The sequence below is a fragment of the Coregonus lavaretus genome (genome assembly GCF_964263955.1).
Source record: "Coregonus lavaretus genome assembly, contig: HAP1_SCAFFOLD_3242, whole genome shotgun sequence".
NCBI classification, from domain to species: Eukaryota; Metazoa; Chordata; class Actinopteri; order Salmoniformes; family Salmonidae; genus Coregonus; species Coregonus lavaretus.
The window spans coordinates 47,116-66,149 of record NW_028159000.1 but is presented as its reverse complement, the minus strand read 5'-3'; the positions used below and the strand labels follow the sequence as shown (position 1 = coordinate 66,149).

The 19,034-nt window shown below is 43.6% G+C and overlaps 1 long non-coding RNA gene across 1 annotated transcript; it reads left to right on the top strand.

Annotated features, from left to right (window-relative positions):
* Positions 1–2,032: 2,032 nt before the first annotated feature.
* LOC311123373 lies at positions 2,033–7,750 on the top strand. Its single transcript, XR_014612575.1, has 3 exons — positions 2,033–2,177; positions 4,522–4,647; positions 6,347–7,750. It is a non-coding gene; the product is annotated as an uncharacterized lncRNA (long non-coding RNA).
* Positions 7,751–19,034: the final 11,284 nt, after the last annotated feature.

The window sequence follows — 19,034 nt, the reverse complement described above, 5'->3', positions numbered from 1 at the left end:
AATTAGCAATGTGAAGGAGAGAGAGAGAGAAAAAGATTGGGTTAATGTAAACATATGAGACGCTACCTGTCCTCCCATATATGGTCGTAGGAGGAATTGGAAAGGTTCACCATATGCTGGTTATTAGGCAACACTCTGTTAGGACAGCTTTTAAATGAAAAAGCCCGAACTGAAAACATCATTGTTGTACACACACACACACAGGCTTGAGGAATTTCTATCAACTGTGAACCTGTTTCTACTAGTTTTGTTAGAGACTCAGGTTTTCACATTTCACTTAAATTTTGACTCCTCACCAAGTTGCACACACACTCCCTCTCTCACACACGAGTACACACTCTCACACACACACATAACGCACACCCCCACCACATCAGGTATCAATCAAGCCGTTTGACATGCTGGGTCTTGTCTCTCATTCCTGGCCTCTGTAAGATCTTATTCCCCCACACACACACACACACACGTTCTGGGACTTGGCTCTGTTGTTGGTCCCACCCTGCTCTGGAATGCCTGGCCTGGGGAAAGGTGCCTAGGATAGGTCCAGGGTGTGGTTAGGTCTACCGGAGCCATAGAGGAGCCATAGAGTCATCACAGCAGAGGAAGTGTTTAGTTTCACCAGAGAAATGAAAGAGGGAAATTATACTGAACAAATAAATCTAAACGCAACAATTTCTATTTCAACAATTTTACTGAGTTACAGTTCATATGAGGAAATCAGTCAATTGAAATAAATTCATTAGGCCCTAAGCTATGAATTTCACATGACTGGGAATACAGATATGCATCTGTTGGTCACAGATACCTTTAAAAAAAAAAAGGTAGGGGCGTGGATCAGAAAACCAGTCAGGATCTGGTGTGACCACCATTTGCCTCATTCAGTGCTACACATCTCCTTCGCATAGAGTTGATCAGGCTGTTGATTGTGGCCTGTGGAATGTTGTCCCACTTCTCTTCAATGGCTGTATGAAGTAGCTGGATATTGGCGGGAACTAGAACGCGCTGTCGTACACCTCGATCCAGAGCATCCCAAACATGCTCAATGGGTGACGTCTGGTGAGTATGCAGGCCATGGAAGAACTGGGACATTCTTAGCTTCCAGGAATTGTGTACAGATCCTTGCGACATGGGGCTGCGCATTAACTTTCTAAAACATGAGGTGATGGCGGCGGATGAATGGCACGACAATGGGCCTCAGGATCCCGTCACGGTATCTCTGTGCATTCAAATTGCCATCGATAAAATGTAATTGTGTTCATTGTCCGTTGATTATGCCTACCCATACCATAACCCCACCGCCACCATGGGGCACTCTGTTCACAACGTTTACATCAGCAAACCGCTCGCCCACACGACACCATACACTTGGTCTGTGGTTGTGAGGCCGGTTGGACGTACTGCCAAATTCTCTAAAACAACGTTGTAGGCGGCTTATGGTAGAGAAGTGAACATTCAAATCTCTGGCAACAGCTCTGGTGGACAATTGTGCAGTCAGCATGTCAATTTCACGCTCCCTCAAAACTTGAGACATCTGTGGCATTGTGTCGTGTGACAAAACTGCACATTTTAGTGGTCTTTTATTGTCCCCATCACACAAGGTGCACCTGTGTAATGATCATGCTGTTTAATCAGCTTCTTGATATGCCACACCTGTCAGGTGGATGTAAACAATTTTGGGGACAACATTTGAGAGAAATAAGCTTTTTTTGTGCGTATAAACATTTTGGGGGATCTTTTATTTCAGCTCATGAAAACATGGAACCAACACATTACATGTTGCGTTTGTATTTTTGTTCATTGTAGTTGATGACGCGCCAGTCAACATGTAATAGTCTGTTTTCTTTGTCTCATTATTTAGTGTATCAAACAGAAACAGCCCTGATGGAGTCTTATAAACTGAAAGATAAAACCCATTGAAAAATAAACATAATCCTATGATCCTGTGATGTCAGAGACAGGCAGCCAGACAGGCAAACAGACCAACAGACAGACAGACAGACAGGCAGACAGAGAGAGACACACAGACAGGCAGACAGAGAGAGACACACAGACAGAGAGACATCCTAAACCCTGTCGTCTCCTAGGTGATGCCACGGTAACCATCGCCCACAGGTGTACCCCCAGAGAGCAGCTGAAGGAACTGACCCGTCTGGCCGACATCGTCATCGCAGCCGCAGGTAAACCATTTGATTTGTTTTCTAATTTTTTGTGGATCGCTGTAATCTGAGGGAAATATGTGTCTCTAATATGGTCATACATTTGTCAGGAGGTTAGGAAGTGCAGCTCAGTTTCCACCTCATTTTGTGGGCAGTGTGCACATAGCCTGTCTTCTCTTGAGAGCCAGGTCTGCCTACGGCGACCTTTCTCAATAGCAAGGCTATGCTCACTGAGTCTGCACATAGTCAAAGCTTTCATTAATTTTGGGTCAGTCACAGTGGTCAGGTATTCTGTCACTGTGTACTCTCTGTTTATGGCCAAATAGCATTCTAGATTGCTCTGTTTTTTTGTAAATTCTTTCCAATGTGTCAAGTAATTATCTTTTTGTTTTCTCATGATTTGGTTGGGTCTAATTGTGTTGCTTTCCTGGGGCTCTGTGGGGTCTGTTTGTGTTTGTGAACAGAGCCCCAGGACCAGCTTGCTTAGGGGACTCTTCTCCAGGTTAATCTCTCTGTAGGTGATGGCTTTGTTATGGAAGGTTTGGGAATCGCTTCCTTTTAGGTGGTTGTAGAATTTAACGGCTCTTTTCTGGATTTTGATAATTAGCGTGTATCTGCCTAATTCTGCTCTGCATGCATTATTTGATGGAGGATATTTTTGCAGAATTCTGCATGCAGTCTCAATTTGGTGTTTGTCCCATTTAGTGAATTCTTGGTTGGTGAGCGGACCCCAGACCTCACAACCATGAAGGGCAATGGATTCTATAACTGATTCAAGTATTTTTAGCCAGATCCTAATTGGTATGTCACATTTTATGTTCCTTTTGATGGCATAGAAGGCCCTTCTTGCCTTGTCTCTCAGATCGTTCACAGCTTTGTTGAAGTTACCTGTGGCGCTGATGTTTAGGCCAAGGTATGTATAGTTTTTTGTGTGCTCTAGGGCAACGGTGTCTAGATGGAATTTATATTTGTGGTTCTGGCAACTGGACCTTTTTTGGAACACCATTACTTTTGTTTAACTGAGATTTACTGTCAGGGCCCAGGTTTGACAGAATCTGTGCAGAAGATCTAGGTGCTGCTGTAGGCCCTCCTTGGTTGGGGACAGAAGCACCAGATCATCAGCAAACAGTAGACATTTGACTTCAGATTCTAGTAGGGTGAGGCCGGGTGCTGCAGAGTGTTCTAGTGACCTCGCCAATTCGTTTATATATATGTTGAGTCAGGTTGAGGCTTAAACTGCATCCCTGTCTCACCCCACGGCCCCGTGGAAAGAAATGTGTGTGTTTTTTGCCAATTTTAACTACACACTTGTTGTTTGTGTACATGGATTTTAGAATGTCTAATGTTTTTCCCCCCAACACCACTTTCCATGGATTCATATAGCAGACCCTCATGCCAAATTGAGTCAAAAAGCTTTTTTGAAGTCAACCAAGCATGAGAAGACTTTGCCTTTGTTTTGGTTTGTTTGTTTGTCAATTAGGGTGTGCAGGGTGAATACGTGGTCTGTCATACGGTAATTTGGTAAAAAGCCCATTTGATATGTGCTCAGTACATTGTTTTCACTGAGGAAATGTACAAGTCTGCGATTAATGATAATGCAGAGGATTTTCCCAAGGTTGCTGTTGACGCATCGCTCTCTCTCTCTCTCTCTCTCTCTCTCTCTCTCTCTCTCTCTCTCTCTCTCTCTCTCTCTCTCTCTCTCTCTCTCTCTCTCTCTCTCTCTCTCTCTCTCTCTCTCTCTCTCTCTCTCTCTCTCTCTCTCTCTCTCTCTCTCTCTCTCTCTCTCTCTCTCTCTCTCTCTCTCTCTCTCTCTCTCTCTCTCTCTCTCTACTCTAACATTACTGCAGGCAAACCCCTCCCTCTTTCCCTGTCCTTCCCTTCTCCCATGTCTGTAACATTACTGCAGGTGAACATTGCAAAAAACGACTGAAGTAAGCCTGATGATTGCCATGCCAGCCACTGTCGTGTCCACAGAGAATTAGTGTGTGTGTGGTGGAGAGTGTGTGTGTGTTTGAGGATCAGCGTTTAATATTAGCTGTACATGTTGTCGCGGTTAGTTGGGCGACAAGGACAAGGTGCCTATTATGGTGTCATTCATCTCACTGCTCTTGTGCTTATGACTGCAGAAGAAACTCAGGCTAAATACCGTGTTTGTGTTCAGACATGTTTAAATGTAGCGTGATTTTAATGGTTTCTAACTAAGACAGGAAATTGAATTCCATGAAGTGTTTGTGTGTGTGCTTGCTTGCTTGCATGTGTACCTGTGTTCATTCTTGTGTGTGTGTGTGTGTGTGTGTGTGTGTGTGTGTGTGTGTGTGTGTGTGTGTGTGTGTTCATTTCCTGTGTGTGTGTATGTGTCCTCTAGGTGTGCCTGGGCTGATCACAGTAGACATGGTCAAGGAGGGGGCAGCGGTCATCGACGTGGGTATTAACCGTGTCCAGGACCGGACCACAGGGAAACTACGGCTGGTGGGAGATGTGGACTTTGAAGGTACATCACTGGATTCTAACCACTTTCAATAGAGCAGGTTCGCGTTTTTCCTCAACGAATCTTGCCCTGGTGGCAGCTCTGCCGATTGGTCACTAGCTGGCACTGCCACAAAGTCATAAAATCTGATTTTAAATCTAACCCTAGCCACACTGCTAACCATAATGTCTAACCCTAACCTTAAATTAAGACCAAAAAGCTACTTTTTTTTTTATATATATATTTTTTACAATATAGCCAATTTTGACTTTGCAGCTGGCCCATCTAAGGGGAAATCGCTCAGTTCTACCTGGTCTACGTGGTCCTCTGTAGCTCAGCTGGTAGAGCACGGCGCTTGTAACGCCAGGGTAGTGGGTTCGATCCCCGGGACCACCCATACACAAAAATGTATGCACACATGACTGTAAGTCGCTTTGGATAAAAGCGTCTGCTAAATGGCATATTATTATTTATTATTACCTCCAGGAGAAGACTCATGACAATAAACGTCTACCTGCTTCAACAGGTGGCACACACACATTGATAAATTTTTTTATAAAAATAGTTCTAGAAGTTAAACTGAGACTCAGCGATATGACGTTGCCATGAGCGGCACTGCAATTATTACAGTATGACAGAGTATGCACTTGTTCGCTTCAATAGGTGCGATGAGACAGCTACGAGACGGGAATCAGTGGATGAGTTTAGCCTTGCGCTTCAATGCTCTTAGTTTTTTTTGCAGAAATCGACCCGATATTGCTGTTTAGTTTACTTTGTGCATCGCTGACTGCCTTTAACTTACTTTAAGAGTCGCTGAATTACTTCCTCATCTTCAGCTACCTCTGGTCACTAAGCATTATGGGACAAATCCTATCTTCCTCATCTTCAGCTACCTCTGGTCACTAGGCATTATGGGACAAATCCTATCTTCCTCATCTTTAGCTACCTCTGGTCACTAAGCATTATGGGACAAATCCTATCTTCCTCATCTTCAGCTACCTCTGGTCACTAAGCATTATGGGACAAATCCTATCTTCCTCATCTTCAGCTACCTCTGGTCACTAAGCATTATGGGACAAATCCTATCTTCCTCATCTTCAGCTACCTCTGGTCACTAAGCATTATGGGACAAATCCTATCTTCCTCATCTTCAGCTACCTCTGGTCACTAAGCATTATGGGACAAATCCTATCTTCCTCATCTTCAGCTACCTCTGGTCACTAAGCATAATGGGACAAATCCTATCTTCCTCATCTTCAGTTACCTCTGGTCACTAAGCATTATGGGACAAATCCTATCTTCCTCATCTTCAGTTACCTCTGGTCACTAAGCATTATGGGACAAATCCTATCTTCCTCATCTTCAGCTACCTCTGGTCACTAAGCATTATGGGACAAATCCTATCTTCCTCATCTTCAGTTACCTCTGGTCACTAAGCATTATGGGACAAATCCTATCTTCCTCTGAAGTCTTCCCACCTAGTCACGCATTGATGTCAAAGGAAGATAGGATGAGTGTACACTAACCTTGTCTGAGACCTGAATGATAGATGCGTTAACTCCCCTAGTTAATGACTAGGCTTTAGCTCAGGAGCTAACATGGGTATTATGGCCGGGTTCAAACTCACTGGGTTGTTTTTCCTCTGTGTCCCTGAAGGGGGTGAGTTAGTTAGACTTTAGTTCAGTGGGCTAACACAGGTTGTTTTTTCTTTGTGTCTCCGTAGGTGTGAAGGAGAAGGCGGGGTTTATCACCCCAGTTCCTGGAGGTGTGGGGCCTATGACGGTCGCAATGCTGATGAAGAACACTGTTGCTGCTGCCAGATACGCACTGACACACTGAAACACACACTGAAACACACACTGACACACTGAAACACACACTGACACACTGAAACACACACTGAAACACACACTGACACACTGAAACACACACTGACACACTGAAACACACACTGACACACTGAAACACACACTGAAACACACACTGACACACTGAAACACACACTGACACACTGAAACACACACTGAAACACACACTGAAACACACACTGACACACTGAAACACACACTGAAACACACACTGACACACTGAAACACACACTGACACACTGAAACACACACTGAAACACACACTGAAACACACACTGAAACACACACTGAAACACACACTGACACACTGAAACACACACTGAAACACACACTGACACACTGAAACACACACTGAAACACACACTGAAACACTGAAACACACACTGACACACTGAAACACACACTGAAACACACACTGAAACACACACTGAAACACACACTGACACACTGAAACACACACTGACACACTGAAACACACACTGACACACTGAAACACACACTGAAACACACACTGAAACACACACTGACACACTGAAACACACACTGAAACACACTCACACTAAAACTCACACACACAATGCAACAGATGCTGAAACACATACACTGAAACACACACACTGAAACACACACTGAAACACACACTGAAACACACACTGAAACACACACTGACACACTGAAACACACACTGACACACACACTGAAACACACACTGAAACACACACTGAAACACACACTGAAACACACTCACACTAAAACTCACACACACAATGCAACAGATGCTGAAACACATACACTGAAACACACACATACACTGAAACACACACACACCAAGCAGAGCCATACCAAGCACATGAACACACTCCATACATCCAGGGATGTTTGTTGCTTTATTTAATGTTTCGTTTTTTATTTGAGTTATTTAAGTTATTTATTTTGAAGCTCTTATTTGAGAGTTTTTAGATGTGTATTTTTTATACCGAAGCTGTTTAGTGTTCTGTTCACATTACTGAATAATATTCCAGCTGGTTCAACTGGAAAAGGAACACAAATAACAGTAACTCCTGGTGACTCTGACTGGACCCAACCTCACACTATGGAGTATTTATCATCTGTGTTACTCTCAGCTTTACTCTGTGTTACTCTCAGTGTTACTCTGTGTTACTCTCAGCGTTACTCTGTGTTACTCTCAGCGTTACTCTGTGTTACTCTCAGCGTTACTCTGTGTTACTCTCAGCGTTACTCTGTGTTACTCTCAGCGTTACTCTGTTACTCTCAGCGTTACTCTGTGTTACTCTCAGCGTTACTCTGTGTTACTCTCAGCGTTACTCTGTGTTACTCTCAGCGTTACTCTGTGTTACTCTCAGCGTTACTCTCTGTGTTACTCTCAGCGTTACTCTGTGTTACTCTCAGCGTTACTCTTTGTTACTCTCAGCGTTACTCTGTGTTACTCTCAGCGTTACTCTGTGTTACTCTCAGCGTTACTCTGTGTTACTCTCAGCGTTACTCTGTGTTACTCTCAGCGTTACTCTGTGTTACTCTCAGCGTTACTCAGTGTTACTCTCAGCGTTACTCAGTGTTACTCTCAGCGTTACTCTGTGTTACTCTCAGCGTTACTCTGTGTTACTCTCAGCGTTACTCTGTGTTACTCTCAGCGTTACTCTGTGTTACTCTCAGCGTTACTCTGTGTTACTCTCAGCTAGAGCTGACCCCATTTAGGCGATTGTTTGGTTGATAGGCTGTTGGTCGACCAATATTTCTTTAGTTGAGCAGGAGCAACAAAAAAAGTATTAATATATATATATATATATATATATATATATATATATATATATATATATATATATATATATATATCATGGTGTACAAGACATCTGTCTGATTTGCACTAAGTGGACTAATCCATTGTGGAGGCCGTGGGGATGGAGCAGTCCATCCGTCTAATACCTGCTACTGAAGTTTGTATAAGGTTATATTACATAAGAACAACGGTGCAACACTAATAAAAAGTATATTATTTTATAATGTGCTTTCTCCGTCGTTGGATAGCGGTCGGTGTCCACGGTTCTGAAACACATCAGTGCGCTGTTGAATTGGCGCCTTTTCCTAGACCATGTTGCTATGTGCATAATAGCAAAGTTAACCAGCATGTTGGTGTTGAGAACAATGCCGGAGGCAGCAGCAGAATGAGGAGACGAGAAAACAGCCCTCGCCTTATTGTCTAAGAAAAGTGAGGAGAGAGAAAACCCGAACTAAGCCTAACTGTTAAATGTGCCTGGCTTGATAAATCATCAATATATCTACAGAAATAAGACAGATGCTGCTTGTGTTGCCTGTTTGAGTGTTTGTTTAATAGCCTACTGATTCCGTGAGCACCAAGCCTCATGCAACGACATGTCAAGTAAACAATTTCACAGAATCGGCTGCTTTTAATCTTTGCTTTGCTGTAATAAAGGCTTTACACTTTTTTTTCGTTAGAACATCCTCTCTGGTATTATTTATTTAGTGTTTACACTGTTCCAAATTGTCCGAAAAATAAAGCAAGCCTTGAATAATTAGCTTAAACAATAAATAAACCGTTGCATTTCGGGAATATTGCATTCACCAATGAATGCGACTGTTTTTAGTCTTTGCTGTAATAAAGGCTTGACAAAAAAAAACTTACAACAGACTCTGGTACGCTTATACTTTATTTAGTGTTGCTCAGAGTTTAAACCAATGTATTGATGTGATTATGATACGCTATAGGCACGGTCTGCCCGCTCATTAGGCAGGATTGACGAGGGCGGCATTTTTCTAAGCTAAACTGACCAAGACGCACCTCCAACAACAGCACAAAATCTCACATAATTCTGCCCAAAAACAATGACAATTTCTCTCAACCAGGTGATAAGCAGTGCACACTTTGTCAAAGGCAGGAGCGCAATATATGTTGCTTGTCCATTCCCAGCGCGCTTCTCCAGGGTGCTGTCGGAGAGACGCGTCTCTGCAGCGCTCCACCAACGTTCAGTCAAAAAAAATTATCTAACATCAATCATGTAGCAGATATAGGATATGGTACAAAGAGTATGTGGCCTTTTCTGAAGCCTACAGTCTGGAGATAAAATGTATGACAATGCAGGTTTCTCCGATCAAATAGCCTAACCTAAATGGCGCTCAATCAAAGAAAAAAATAGCTAGCAAATTGTATTGGTCACATACACGGGTTTAGCGAAATGCTTGTGCTTCTAGCTCCGACAGTGCTGTAATATCTAACAAGTAATATCTAAAAATGTCACAACATGTACCCAATACACACAAATCTTAAGTAAGGAATGAATTAAGAATATATACATATATGGACGAGCGATGTCAGAGTGGCATTAGACTAAGGTACAGTAGAATATTATAGAATACAGTATATACATATGAGATGAGTAATGCAAGATATGTAAACATTATCAAAGTGACTAAGATACCGTAGAATAGTATAGAATACAGTATATATACATATGAGATGAGTAATGCAAGAAATGGGTTCCATTCCTTAAAGTGGCCAGTGATTTGCAGCAGCCTCTAATGCAGACCCGTCGCCAGACCTCAGTCTTAAGGGGGGCATATGAAATGCATGGGAGGGCAGGGCACAATTATTATTAGCCTACCGTAAGTATATTTAATAATAAAATCCCTCAAGTGGGGGGGGGGGGGGGGGCACAAGCATTTTTGGGGGCGGGCCCGGACCCCTATGGCCCGCCCATAGCGACAGGTGTGCTCTAATGTGCTAGTGATGGCTGTTTAACAGTCTGATGGCCTTGAGATAGAAGCTGTTTTCCAGTCTCGGTCCCAGCTTTGATGCACCTGTACTGACCTCGCCTTCTGGATGATAGCGGGGTGAACAGGCAGTGGCTCGGGTGTTTGATGTCCTTGCTATGTCATGTTAACATAGCAACATATCCTAAAAACAGGACAGGTCAAAGTAAAATGGACATTATTGAATGGACAATCACCACTGTTGTCCAGGAGTTTCACCCCATTGTCATGATTAGTGGTTTCAAGTTTGTATCCGTCAATTTTTTGACAAGCTGATCATGGTGAAAAAGAAAATACTTCTGCATTTCCAGCTGGGTAAACACACTGCAAATAGGCTCGCGATAACTCCTGATAAAGTTGGGTAGCTGATATTCAGTGCTTAAACAGACAAATTGATTAGTCACAGGAATCATGACTAATAAAACCAACACAATGGCCTGTTTTACAAACGGTGGGCTTACCACATGGATGGGCACCAGTGGCAGTCAGTGCCATTTATGATGAGGGAGGACGATTTTTTTTTTTATGAGCATGGCCTTATTTCTATTACAGCATATTGGATGACTCTCATTCATATTCCATTCACCCAGTTCAATGTATCCACAATAGGTTTAGGCGACTACATGATACTCGAATTTTCCCTATACCCATCATGAGGTTGCTACAACCTAGCCTATGAATTAAAGTTTACAACGTAAGTGCACACAGGTCGAGAGAAAATGTTGAGGTGACAGACAGCGACACATTCAATACCGCCTTACACACTCTTGCCTGCATCTAGCTTATCTAGGGTGTAATCATTAGTCCAACAGTTGCAAACGAGAGTTTCTGTTGGACAAATTCAGGTATTTTTATCCCCGTTTCGTTTGCTTCCGTTTAAGAAACGTTTTTCAACAGAATAGGCAGAATGAATACACCCCTGATCAGGCATAAACACAGTTCACTTTCATAGCAGCCACGTTGTATTAATTCTAGACTCTATGCACTCTCCTCTTCTCACCTTTTCCCTTCCTCTGTGGACTTCAATGAACAACACATCAGCTGTATGTGACCAGGCGAAAAAACATTTCCAAGCCAAACCATGTCATGACAGCTACACACAGCCTACATCGTTGTCCCCATATTAGCTAAAGTAATGTCATAGTCAACATAGCTAATAGAACTAATGCGTTAGTAAACCTGCTACAATCATGCAGTAACATTACAGTTTATAGTCAGTAAGCAGTTAGACGGGCGGGCCCCGGTGGCAATAAATTAATAAAACCAAAAGCTTACCTTGACTTGGAAGAGTTCCAGTGTTGTGTTGGATAGTCATAGCCAGCTAGCTAACATAGCATCCCTCTGTTTGAGCAAGGTGTTTGAGTAACTAAACTAGTCAGCTGCATTTGCTAGCTAAGTAAGTGAAACTGAAAGTGAAAAAAATGACACTCTCTCTCTCTCTCTCTCTTGCTTTTTGAAGAAATGAATTTGTTGAAAACTGTTCAACTATTGTCTTTCTCTCTCTTTGAGTCAACTACTCACCACATTTGATGCACTTCAGTGCTAGCTAGCTGTAGCTTATGCTTTCAGTACTAGATTCATTCTCTGATCCTTTGATTGGGTGGACAACATGTCAGTTCATGCTGCAAGAGCTCTGATAGGTTGGAGGATGTCCGCCGGAAGTTGTCATAATTACTGTGTAAGTCTATGAAATGGGGTGAGAACCAAGAGCCTCCTAGGTTTTGTATTGAAGTCAATGTACTAAGAGGAGGACGGAAGCTAGCTGTCCTCCGGCTACACCATGGCGCTACCCTACAGAGTGCTGTTGAGGCTACTGTAGACCTTCATTGCAAAACGGTGTGTTTTAATCAATTATTTGGTGACGTGAATATTTTAGTTTAGTTTTATCTAAAAATGATAACTTTTTCAATGTTTTACTATTTTAATTTTTATGAAATTCACTGAGGAGGATGTTCCTTCCCCCTCTGATGGGCATTCATAAAATTCCATTGTGGGACGACATAAATATGGTAGGCACGAGCAGACATCTTTATTTTGGTCCGGATGTTGTTTTCGTTGTGTTTTACAAACTGTAGGCTTACCACATACAGTTGAAGTCGGAAGTTTACATACACTTAGGTTAGAGTCATTAAAACTCGTTTTTCAACCACTCCACAAATTTCTTGTTAACAAACTATAGTTTTGGCAAGTCGGTTAAGGACATCTACTTTGTGCATGACACAAGTAATTTTCCCAACAATTGTTTACAGACAGACAGATTATTTCACTTATAATTCACTGTATCACAATTTCAGTGGGTCAGAAGTTTACATACACTACGTTGACTGTGCCTTTAAACAGCTTGGAAAATTCCAGAAAATGATGTCATGGCTTTAGAAGCTTCTGATAGGCTAATTGACATCATGTTTTTTGTTGTTGTGTTTTACAGACTGTAGGCTTACCACATAGATGGGCATTCATCAAATTAAATTTCAGTCTACTCTCAGTAAGCACTGACCGACGCCATTTTGGACTTCTTTTTTTTGTGCAGTTCCGGACCGGCCTTGATTTCCACTTCCACGAACATTGGTTCAGATTTTGTCCGGTCTGGACCAGCCTTGATTTGTTACAAACATAGACATCTATAAATGACTTCTTTTCAACTTTCGTTCAGAACCAAAAATGAGCCTGATTTCAAAATCTGAAAAACATATATTTTCAACGTCTGTAAAGTAAGTATTTTCAACTTTCACTCAGAACTGAAAATGAACCTGATTTCAAATTTCGGAAAATACGTATTTTTCAACGTCCGGAAAAGATGCCCTTTCAGCGTCCTGGAAAATATATATTTTAAACATACGGAAAATACCTTTTCACCTTTCATTCAGAACCCACATTGAACCTAACGTCAACTTCTGGAAAATACATATTTTAGATGTCTTTTGCATACTGGGAACGTTGGTTCACTGTGTTTTTGAGAGAAATGTCTGCGTTTGACAGGTGTTGCTCACGGTTTGCGCCAGAAAACAATAACTGATTTGATCAATTGAACGAAGTGCTGCACACAGCCTATAAATGAAGGGCCTGTATCAACTTTCACAGTGAATGCTTTTGTTAATATGTTTTTGTGTGTATGAATTGAATATTGCCAAATGCATCAGTAAAAAATATTGAGCCTATTAAATGCAACCCTTGCTGTTAATAGATGGCAAAGCAGCAGCAACTGAACTAACTGAACTAAACGTTTGGAAATGATCCGTTGGCTTAGGCCCTAGTGCTGCTTTTGACACCATCGATCACCACATTCTTTTGGAGAGATTAGAAACCCTAATTGGTCTACACGGACAAGTTCTTGCCTGGTTTAGATCTTTATCTGTCGGAAAGATATCAATTAGTCTCTGTGGATGGTTTGTCTTCTGACAAATCAATTGTAAGTTTCAGCGTTCCTCAAGGTTCCGTTTTAGGACCACTATTGTTTTCACTATATATTCTACCTCTTGGTGATGTCATTCGGAAACACAATGTCAACTTTCACTGCTATGCGGACGACACACAGCTGGACATTTCGATGAAACATGGTGAAGCCCCAAAATTGCCTACCCTGGAAGCCTGTGTTTCAGACATAAGGAAGTGGATGGTGGCAAATGTTTTACTTTTAAACTCGGATAAAACAGAGATGCTAGTTCTAGGTCCCAAGAAACAAAGAGATCTGCTGTTGGATCTGACAATTAATCTTGATGGTTGTACAGTCGTCTCAAATAAAACTGTGACACCTCGGCGTTACTCTGGACCCTGATCTCTCTTTTGATGAACATATCAAGAATATTTCAAGGACAGCTTTTTTCCATCTTCGTAACATTGTAAAAATCAGAAACTATTTGTCCAAAAATGATGCAGAAAAGCTAATCCATGCTTTTGTCACTTCTAGATTAGACTCCTGCAATGCTCTACTCTCCGGCTACCCGGATAAAGCACTAAATAAACTTCAGTTAGTGCTGAACACGGCTGCTAGAATCCTGACTAGGACCAAAAATTGTATCTATTACTCCAGTGCTAGCCTCTCAATATTGGCTTCCTGTTAAGGCTAGGGCTGATTTCAAGGTTTTACATTTAAGTCATTTAGCGGACGCTCTTATCCAGAGCGACTTACAGTTAGTGAGTGCATACATTATTTCTTTTATTTTTCATACTGGACCCCGTGGGAATTAAACCCACAACCCTGGCGTTGCAAACGCCATGCTCTACGAACTGAGCTACATCCCTGCCAGCCATTCCCTCCCCTACCCTGGACGACACTGGGCCAATTGTGTGACGCCCCGTGGGTCTCCCGGTCGCGGCCGGCTACGACAGAGCCTGGATTCGAACCAGGATCTCTAATGGCACAGCTAGCACTGCAATGCAGTGCCTTAGACCACTGCGCCACTCGAGAGACAAAAATAAATACTTTTTACTGCTAATCTACAAAGCATTACATGGGCTTGCTCCCACCTATCTCTCCGGTTTGGTCCTGCCGTACATACCTACACATACGCTACGGTCACAAGACGCAGGCCTCCTTACTGTCCCTAGAATTTCTAAGCAAACAGCTGGAGGCAGGGCTTTCTCCTATAGACCTCAATTTTTATGGAATGGTCTGCCTATCCATGTGAGAGACGCAGACTCGGTCTCGACCTTTAAGTCATTACTGAAGACTCATCTCTTCAGTAGGTCCTATGATTGAGTGTAGTCTGGCCCAGGGGTGCGAAGGTGAACGGCAAGGCACCGGAGCAACGAACCGCCCTTGCTGTCTCTGCCTGGCTGGCTCCCCTCTCTCCACTGGGATTCTCTGCCTCTGACCCTATTACGAGTCACTGGCTTTCTAGTGCTCTTCCATGCCGTCCCTAGGAGGGGTGCGTCATTTGAGTGGGTTGAGTCACAGACGTGATCTACCTGTCCAGTTTTGCGCCCCCTCGGGCTCGTGTGGTGGAGGAGATCTTCGTGGGCTGTACTCAGCCTTGTCTCAGGGTAGTAAGTTAGTGGTCTGTTGATATCCCTCTAGTGGTGTGGCGGCTGTGCTTTGGCAAAGTGGGTGGGGTTATATCCTGCCTGGTTGGCCCTGTCCGGGGGTATCGTTGGACGAGGCCACAGTGTCTCCCGACCCCCCCCTGTCTCAGCCTCCAGTATCTATGCTGCAATAGTCTATGTGCCGGGGGGCTAGGGTCAGTCTGTTATATCTGGTGTCCTGTGTGAATTTAAGTATGGTCCCTCTAATTCTCTCTCTCTCCCTCTCTCCCTCCTCTCCCGGAGGACCTGAGCACTAGGATCATGCCTCAGGACTACCTGGCCTGATGACTCCTGGCTGTCCCCAGTCCACCTGGTCGTGCTGCTGCTCCAGTTTCAACTGTTCTGCCTGCGGCTAGGGTACCCTGACCTATTCACCAGATGTGCTACCTTGTCCCGGACCTGCTGTTTTCGACTCTCTCTCTCTACCGCACCTGCTGTCTCGACCTCTGAATGCTCGGCTATGAATAGCCTACTGACATTTACTCATGAGGTACTGACCTGTTGCACCCTCTACAACCGCTGATTATTATTTTACCCTGCTGGTCATCTATGAACGTTTGAACATCTTGAAGAACGATCTTGCCTTAATCGCCATGTACTCTTATAATCTCCACACGGCACAGCCAGAAGAGGACTGGCCACCCCTCAGAGCCTGGTTCCTCTCTAGGTTTCTTCCTAGGTTCCTTCCTTTCTAGGGAGTTTTTCCTGGCCACCATGCTTCTACATCTGCATTGCTTGCTGTTTGGGGTTTTAGGCTGGGTTTCTGTATAGCACTTTGTGACATCTGCTGATGTAAAAAAGCTTTATAAATACCTTTGATTGATTGATTGATCCATAGCCTTAAAATGCATCTCAAGTGCAATTTCACTGTTTAGCTGACATCTGAAGGCTGGGGGGGCATTTAGGACGTACTGTGGATCGCTAAAATATCCTAATGATTATGATCACACTTCCTCAATTCAAATATTATGGCGACACTATAGGAAAGGTGGTATGGTTTAGAAACTTGTAAACCAAGCTGGAGTTATCAGTGTGGCCCGATCACCTGGACACGTTGAAATACTGTATCTTCACGACTAGAATAAAAACCTCCAGGCTTCCGTCAGAAATGTCAATTTATTGGGAAAAAAAATTAAGAATTACAGTTTGGAAAAAAACTAATCCCGTCCGAATCATCCTCTGGAATAACTGACATTCTGGAGTAATAATTAGATAACCAACGTTCTCTAGTAATACTAGTCCCGTGCGAATAGGTATTTGGTCACGTGCACGCGATGCATACATGTGTCACGTAAAGAGAGCAAGGGTTGAGGGAATAGGGAATGTTTTTCCTAAACAAATGAGGGATTTCGGTAACGGAGCTTTTCAGTCAGAAATGGCTGTAATTATGATGCAGCTTCAGCATCACGGACAGCGCGATAAACACTGTTGATGTTCTGTGGTGGTAGCTGCAGCAGGGAGGAGAGAGAGACAACAGGTGCTAGTCACTTGCTGTCTTTTTATTTAATTTTTAACAAAGCGCAGCAAGTCTGATCCTGGCCCAGCACAATCAAATAAATTGCTGGTCGGACTCCCTCTAGTCATTTGTATGTCTTCATTATTTAATGAAACCGTGTGCTTAAAGCACCAGACAAGCTCAGTGAATATAGTTGAGTTGATTAAAACACATAGGATGTGTCAATATATGGAAAAATACACGTTTAAAAATGTCGACCAATCAATTGGTCGAAAGAACAGAAGGCTCTTGGTGTTTTTGTCGGGGACAGCGTTACTCTGTGTTACTCTCAGCGTTACTCTGCGTTACTCTCAGCGTTACTCTGTGTTACTCTCAGCGTTACTCTGTGTTACTCTCAGCGTTACTCTGTGATACTCTCAAATCAAATCAAATCAAATCAAATTTTATTGGTCACATGCGCCGAATACAACAGGTGCAGACATTACAGTGAAATGCTTACTTACAGCCCTTAACCAACAGTGCATTTATTTTAAACAAAAAAGTAAGAATAAAACAACAACAAAAAAGTGTTGAGAAAAAAAAAGAGCAGAAGTAAAAAATAAAGTGACAGTAGGGAGGCTATATATACAATAGAATAAAGTGACAGTAGGGAGGCTATATATACAGGGGGGTACCGTTGCATAGTCAATGTGCGGGGGCACCGGCTAGTTGAGGTAATATGTACATGTGGGTAGAGTTAAAGTGACTATGCATAAATACTTAACAGAGTAGCAGCAGCGTAAAAAGGATGGGGTGGGGGGGCAGTGCAAATAGTCCGGGTAGCCATGATTAGCTGTTCAGGAGTCTTATGGCTTGGGGGTAGAAGCTGTTGAGAAGTCTTTTGGACCTAGACTTGGCACTCCGGTACCGCTTGCCGTGCGGTAGCAGAGAGAACAGTCTATGACTAGGGTGACTGGAGTCTTTGACAATTTTGAGGGCCTTCCTCTGACACCGCCTGGTATAGAGGTCCTGGATGGCAGGGAGCTTTGCCCCAGTGATGTACTGGGCCGTACGCACTACCCTCTGTAGTGCCTTGCGGTCAGAGGCCAAGCAGTTGCCATACCAGGCGGTGATGCAACCAGTCAGGATGCTCTCGATGGTGCAGCTGTAGAATTTTTTGAGGATCTGAGGACCCATGCCAAATCTTTTTAGTCTCCTGAGGGGGAATAGGCTTTGTCGTGCCCTCTTCACGACTGTCTTGGTGTGTTTGGACCATGATAGTTCGTTGGTGATGTGGACACCAAGGAACTTGAAGCTCTCAACCTGTTCCACTACAGCCCCGTCGATGAGAATGGGGGCGTGCTCAGTCCTCTTTTTTTTCCTGTAGTCCACAATCATCTCCTTTGTCTTGGTCACGTTGAGGGAGAGGTTGTTGTCCTGGCACCACACGGCCAGATCTCTGACCTCCTCCCTATAGGCTGTCTCATCGTTGTCGGTGATCAGGCCTACCACTGTTGTGTCGTCGGCAAACTTAATGATGGTGTTGGAGTCGTGCCTGGCCATGCAGTCATGGGTGAACAGAGAGTACAGGAGGGGACTGAGCACGCACCCCTGAGGGGCCCCCGTGTTGAGGATCAGTGTGGCAGATGTGTTGTTACCTACCCTTACCACCTGGGGGCGGCCCGTCAGGAAGTCCAGGATCCAGTTGCAGAGGGAGGTGTTTAGTCCCAGGATCCTTAGCTTAGTGATGAGCTTTGAGGGCACTATGGTGTTGAATGCTGAGCTGTAGTCAATGAATAGCATTCTCACGTAGGTGTTCCTCTTGTCCAGGTGGGAAAGGGCAGTGTGGAGTGCGATAGAGATTGCATCATCTGTGGATCTGTTGGGGCGGTATGCAAATTGGAGTGGGTCTAGGGTTTCTGGGATTATGCTGTTGATGTGAGCCATGACCAGTCTTTCAAAGCACTTCATGGCTACAGACGTCAGTGCCACGGGTCGGTAGTCATTTAGGCAGGTTATCTTAGAGTTCTTGGGCACGGGGACTATGGTGGTCTGCTTGAAACATGTTGGTATTACAGACTCAGTCAGGGACATGTTGAAAATGTCAGTGAAGACACTTGCCAGTTGGTCAGCACATGCTCGGAGTACACGTCCTGGTAATCCGTCTGGCCCTGCGGCCTTGTGAATGTTGACCTGCTTAAAAGTCTTACTCACATCGGCTACGGAGAGCGTGATCACATAGTCGTCCGGAACAGCTGGTGCTCTCATGCATGCTTCAGTGTTGCTTGCCTCGAAGCGAG